The sequence below is a fragment of the Dama dama genome, chromosome 3 (assembly GCF_033118175.1).
Source record: "Dama dama isolate Ldn47 chromosome 3, ASM3311817v1, whole genome shotgun sequence".
Lineage (NCBI taxonomy): Eukaryota > Metazoa > Chordata > Mammalia > Artiodactyla > Cervidae > Dama > Dama dama.
The window spans coordinates 46,805,969-46,813,192 of NC_083683.1; positions in this window are offsets into that span (position 1 = coordinate 46,805,969).

A 7,224-nucleotide genomic window follows, 5' to 3' on the forward strand; every position below is an offset into this window, starting at 1 on the left:
CATGGGTACAACTAAAGATTATCATACTAAGTGAAGTAAGAGAAAGAAAAATATGATATCACTTATATGTGGAATCTAAAATATGGTACAAATGAATTATTTACAAAACAGAAACAGACTCACAGACATAGAAAACAACCTTCTGGTTACCAAAAGGGAAAGGAGGTGGGGGAGGGATAAATTAGGAGTGTGAGATTAACATATACACACTGCTATATAGATAACTAACAAGGTCTTACTGTATAGCACAGGGAACTATATTCAATATCCTATAATAAACCACAGTGGAAAGGAAAGAAAAAAAAACAAACATTTTCTATTCTCTAACATAAACTTTTAAAGGTAGTAAATATACGAGTCTGGGCAAAGAGATAAAAGAATTTTGCTGTATGTTGTAAAATGTATAAATTATCTCTTGGATTAGACAGACCTTAATCCAGTAACCACAGTGATACTTTATCAGTCCATCTCTCCTTCAGAAAAAGAAAGATTATAATATGGTTTATTATAAAGATAAGCTCCATGTAACAGTGGCTTAAATGAGATAGAAATTTATTTACCTTTCACTTAAAAAAATACTATAATATGTTACAGTTGTGGAGGTTGTATTGTGGGAAAAGGGAGTGCTAAGGAATGAATTGCATCCCCTCAAATTCACATGTTGAAGACCTAACCCCCCATGTGATGGTATTTGGAGATGGAGCCTATGGGAGATTAGTTAGGTTTATGTGGGGTCATAAGGGTGGATTTCACATGATGAGATTAGTGCCCTTGTAAGATAAGAAATCAGAGAACTTGCTCTTCCTTTCCCCCACCCAAGTGAAGGCACAGTGAGAAGACAGCTGTCTACAAGCCAGAAACAGAGCCCTAACCAGAAGCTGACCATGCTGGCACCTTGATCTTGGACCTGTCACCTCTGGAACTGTGAGAAAATTCATTCTGTTGTTTTAAGGCATCCAGTCATGGTATTTTGAATGGATTTGGCATCTTTGTCAAAAATTAACTGACTATAGAGATACGGGTTTATTTCTGGACTCTCAGTTCTATTGCATTGGTGTGTATATCTATCCTATGACGATACCATATTATTTTGATTATTTTAGCTGTAATAAGTTTTGAAGTCTAGAAGTGTGAGTCCTCCAACCTTGTTCTTTTTTTCAAGATTGTTTTGTCTATTCAGGCCCTTTGCAATTCCATGCAAATTGGAGGATCAGCTTTTCCATTTCTGAAAAAAAAAATACTCTTTATTTTTAAAGTCGAATTTATTTTCTCTCTTTCACAGAGTTTCTTGAAATATTTAGTGATTCTTAATTATGTGCTCATTTTTGTAACTGTTATTATTGGTTAGACTCTCTTCCTTTTCTTTCTTTCTCTCTCTTTGCCATACCATGCAGTTTGCTAGATCTTAATCGAACCCATGCCAATGCAGTGAAAACTCAGAATCCTAACCATTGCACCACCAGGGAACTGCCAGTCTTGCTTTTCTTTTAAAGAGCCCACATAGGGTGAGGAGGGTGTTGCTTCATATGCTAATTTCATTGTTAGAATATTTTGAGTGAAAACAGGGAAGGAGTAGGACAAGCCTTCCATCACTGCTGCAGGGATCAAGGCAATGGGCTGTTGCTCCTTTGAACTTCAATTTAATCATCTTGTTTATTCCTCCTGGTCTGCTTCTTCTAGCATTTGGGGCATGGAACATCCTTTGTGCTACTCCTCATCTCCACAGAAAAGCTCTTCTGTTGAGAGTTCTGCACTGTAGTTCACCTTTCCAACTACTCATTGCCTGTGGCAGATAGCCTCTGAGATAGGCCACAATTATCCCTGCTACCTGGTGGATGTGGCCTTGTGTCATCCCCTCCCCTTGAGGGCGACTTGGATATAGAATATGACAGAGTGATGTGATGTTACCTCCAAGGTGGAGGGCTAAAAAGACTGTTGTTCTGTCTTGGGTGCTCTCTCTTGGAAAAACTCACCCTTGGAAGGAAACCAGCTGCCAGCCCAGGAAGCCGCCCTATGAATTACAAACTTACCTAGCAAGCCCCTGTAATTGTATAATCTAATTCTTTGCAGTAAGTCTTTCAATATATACCTCCTACTGGTTCTGCTTCTCTGGATGCACCCTGACTGATGCAGATTTTGATACCTCAAAATGGATGCTGTAGCCAATACCTAAATGTAAATACCTAAAATTTTGTGAAAGCGACTTTGAAATTTGGTGACATAGAAAGTCTGGAACAACTTTGAGGAGCATAATAGAAACTCTGCAACAGGCTTCAATACCAGGGTTGAAACTATTAGATAAATAAACTATTTATTAAAAATAGGAGGGAAAGCCCTAGCTTGCTTTGAACAGATTGTTAGTAGAAATATGAATATTAACTCCCCTGGTGAGGGCTCAGAAAGAAGCAAGGAGCATTGTAGAAAATATTTGATTACCTTAGAAAATATATAAATCATCACAAAGAGACTGTTGGTGGAAATATGAACATTAAAGGTGCTGCTGGCATTGAGGACTCAGAAGTAAATGAGGAACATGTTATTGGAAAACAGAAGAGAGGAAATGTATTTTATTTAGCAGAGAACGCTTAGCAGAATTGAGTCTTACATTTATGTGAAAAGCAGAATTTGTAACAATGAACTTGGGTATTTAGCTTTGTTGCTAAGTGTTGAAGGTAGCACCTGGCTTCTTGCTGCTTACAGTAAAATCTGAAAGGGAAGAGATAAATTGAAGGAAGAAATGTTAAGCAAGAAAAGAATCAGAATGTGGTATTTGGGAAATTCTTGGCCTACCCATATTGCAAAAGATGGTAAAATTAGGTCATTTACTGCCTGGAAAGTGTGCCCTGAGGAGAAATACAAGAATGTAACTGGACAATCTTTTGTTAGTGCCTGAAAGTGAAAGTGAAAGTCACTCCGTTACCTAGATGCCCATCAGCAGACGAATGGATAAGGAAGCTGTGGTACATATACACCATGGAATATTACTCAGCCATTAAAAAGAATTCATTTAGGGATTTCCCTGGTGGCCCAGTGGCAAAGACTCCATGCTCTCAGTTCAGGAGTCCTGGGTTTGATCCCTGGTCAGGGAACTAGTTCCCGCATGCCACAGTTAAGACCCGGCAGAGCCAAATAAATAAATAAATGTTTAAAAAAAAAAAAAAGAATTCATTTGAATCAGTTCTAATGAAATGGGTGAAACTGGAGCCCATCATACAGAATGAAGTAAGCCAGAAAGATAAAGACCAATACAATATACTAACGCATATATATGGAATTTAGAAAGATGGTAACAATAACCCTATATGCAAAACAGAAAAAGAGACGCAGATGTACAGAACAGAATTTTGGACTCTGTGGGAGAAGGCGAGGGTGGGATGAATCGAGAGAACAGCATCAAAACATGTATATTATCTAGGGTGAAACAGATCACCAGCCCAGGCTGGATGCATGAGACAAGCACTCGGGCCTGGTGCACTGGAAAGACCCAGAGGAATCGGGTGGAGAGGGAGGTGGGAGGGGGGATCGGGATGGGGAATACATGTAAATCCATGGCTGATTCATGTTAATGTATGACAAAAACCACTACAATATTGTAAAGTAATTAGCCTCCAACTTATAAAAATAAATGGAAAAAAGAAAAAGGCAACAGCAAAGATCCTGGTAAAGATGTAAATGTATCAATGTTGAGTATTCTGGTTGTGACATTGTACTATAGTTTGGCAAGATGTTACCACTGGGGGAAACCAGGTGAAGGGTATATAGCATCTTTCTACATTATTTTTTACTTCCTGTGAACCCACAAATATCTCAATATAACAAAGTTTAATTTAATAAAACCGTTAACAAAAAAAAAAAAAAAAAGAAAGTCACTCAGTGGTGTCGGACTCTGCAACCCCATGGACTCCACAGTCCATGGGATTCTCCAGGCCAAAATAACGGAGTGGGTAACTGTTCCCTTCTCCAGGGGATCTTCCCAACCCAGGGATTGAACCCAGGCCTCTCACATTGCAGGCAGATTCTTTACCAGCTGAGCTACCAGGAAAGCCCAAGAGCTAGGGTAGCCTAGCCTAGCCCTTCTCCAGAGGATCTTCCCAACCCAGGAATCAAACCAGGGTCTCCTGCATTGCAGGTGGATTCTTTACCAGCTAGGAAGCATCAAAGGTCAAGGTATTCAGTCACACAAAGGACCATTTGGAGAGATTAGCCATGTGACTCATGGATCTCTTTAGCCATCTGAGCAAAAGCCAAGCATAGAAATGGGATTATCCAAAAAGATTTGTGAAAGTTCTTTTTGTCTAATGGGGTAAATCCCAGAAACATACACAGGAAACCCACACAGTCCTTAAGAATGTCACACAAACAGAGACACTGCCAACTTGTAGTGAAAGGGACAGAAAGAGGGCAAAATGGAAGAAAGCTGTCAGACTCCCACAATTGTACAACCAAGAAACAAGTAGATGAAAACACACGGAAAAGGAGAGATGACTCTAAAGGCAGGGCTCTGCAGCCAGAAGGTGGAGTCAGGACCACAGAGACTTATTCCCGGGCCTTAAAACCTAATCTTGTTTTCCCAAATGGATTTTGAAATTGCTTCAGAAACTTCTTCCCCCGCCCCGCCCCCCCAATTTTCTCCCTTCTTGAGTGAGAATGTCTGTAACTGTTATCCTATTTCTGTCTCACCGTTGTATTTTAGGAGTAGTAAATGCCATGTTTTCTAGTTTCACAAGTCTACAGATGAGGAATTTCTTCCCAGGATAGATTATACCTAGAGCCTCGCCCACACCTAATTTAGATGATTTAAATGATGAGATTTGGGACTTCTGAGCAAGACCTAGAGGGGATTTGGCTCTTTGGTTGCTGCTGTAACTGAGACTTTCAGAAATCTTGAAATAGGATAAATATATGTTGTATGTGAGATAAGCATGAATCTTTGGAGGCCTGAGGGCAGACTATGCTAAGCATAATGCCCTCCTCAAAAGGTGTCCAACCCCAATCCCCAGAACCTGTGAAAGTTTTATTAGGTTGGTACAAACATAACAGGTTTTGGACCTTGAATTTTAAATCACTATAACTAGGCTCAAACACATCTTTATTAATCAGAATAGGCACCATTACAATCAACACATTTTTGCCAACAAGAAATAAGTTTGTTTATTCCTGTAGCATAAAAATCTGTGCTTTGGGATTCAATGAACTCTGGGAAAGCATTTTCTGCCTCCTGCTGGTTATGGAAGTGTTTTCGCAGCAAAAAGTTGTCGAGATGCTTGAAGAAGTGGTAGTTGATTGGCAAGAGGTCAGGTGAATAAGGTATCCACCTTTATCCAAGGCAAAACTTCGTAGCCCAACTCATTCAACTTTTGAAGCATTGGTTGTAGGATGTGCAGTCAGGCATTGGTATGGAAAAGAATTGGGCCTGTTGTCATGGAGAAGAATTGGGCCTGTTCTGTTGACCAGTGCTGGCTCCAGATGTTGCAGTTTTCATTGTATCTCATCGATTTGCTGAGCATACTTCTCAGATGTGATGGTTTCACCAGAATTCAGAAAGCTGTAGTGGATCAGAAAGGCAGCAGACCACCAAACAGTGACCATGACCTTTTTTTGGTGCAGGTTTGGCTTTGGGAAGTACTTTGGAGCTTCTTCTCAGTCCAACCAGTGAGCTGATCGTCACTGGTTTTCATATAAAATCCACTTTCGTTGAACATCACAATCCAATTGAGAAATGGGTTGTTGTTGTTGTTGCGTAGATTAAGAGAAAACAACACTTCAAAACAATGATTTTTTTTTAATTGTGGTCAGGCACCTACTTATTGAGCTTTTTTACCTTTTCAATTTGTTTCAAATGCTGAACAATCAGTTTCGATGATCCTCTCTCAACTGATTGTTGTCAGCTTCCTATGGCCGGCCACTGCATTTGTCATCTTCAAGGCTCTCATCTTTGCAGAACTTCTTGAACCACCACTGCATTGTATGTTCATTAGCAATTCCTGGACTAAATGCAGGGTTGATGTTGCGAATTGTCTCTGCTGCTTTAAGATCCATTTTGAACTTGAATTAAAAAATTGCTCCAGTTTGCTTTTTGTCCAACATCATTTCTATAGTCTAAAATAAATATAAAATAAACAACAAGTAATGTCACTGGCAAAAAACATAAAGCAAGAATTGTGCATTAAAATGCTGTATATAACTGCATTTATTTAAGAATGTATTCCAATATCAAACAGCAAAGTGTAACAATGCAAAACCACAATTATTTTTGTACCAACCTTAATATTAGCATGGCAAAGGGGACTTTGATGATATGAGTTAAAGATATTGAGATGGGGGGGTGATTCTAGATTGGGTACATCAATGTAATAACAAGGATCTTTATAAAAGGAAGATCAGGGTCAGAGAAAATATGCTAACTGAGATGTGATTCCTAGCTTTGAAGATGTTAGAGGGCCATAGGACAGTCAATCTTTATAAGCTGGAAAAGACTTCTCTAGAGCTTCTAGCAGGAACACAGATCTGTCCCATTTTAGACTTCTGACCTACAGCACTGTAAGATACTAAATTTATTGTTTTGAGCCACTAAGTTTGTGGTAATTTGTTACAGTAGTAATAAGAATTAACCCAGTATGAAAACGTGTGCAACACATGCTCAAGCTGTCCCCTTGAAAAAGAAAACAAACACAAATGTTTAACATTTACACTGTTGAAGGATCACTAGAACTGTGATCCCTGGTTTATAATTTATGACGGGTCCCTCTTGAGGCAAGCAGTTTCAGGAAGCCATATTCTGAACCATGTCGCCTCATTCTCCTGCCTACACTGTGGTCAAGTTCACTCAGTTCTGCACAAATCATCTCATTTAATCTTCATGACAAGCCTAGGAAATGATTATTATCTCCATTTCACAGATGAGGAAATGGAGGCAAACAGGTATCTTTCCCAAGGTGAACTGGTAAGAAGATACAAGATTTAAATGCAGATTCTTAGCCACTATACCATCTGGTAAGTAAAAATTATTCTGTTCACACTCTTTTATTAGCTTAAAAAATATTTGTTTGGGGACTTCCCTAGTGATCCAGTGGTTAAGACTTCGCCTTCCAGTGTAGTGGGTGCAGGTTCAATCCCTGATCAGGGAGCTAAGATTCCACATGTCTCTCGGCCAAAAAAACATAAAACAGAAATAATATTGTAACAGATTCAATAAAGACTTCTAAAATATGTGTGTATTCAGTT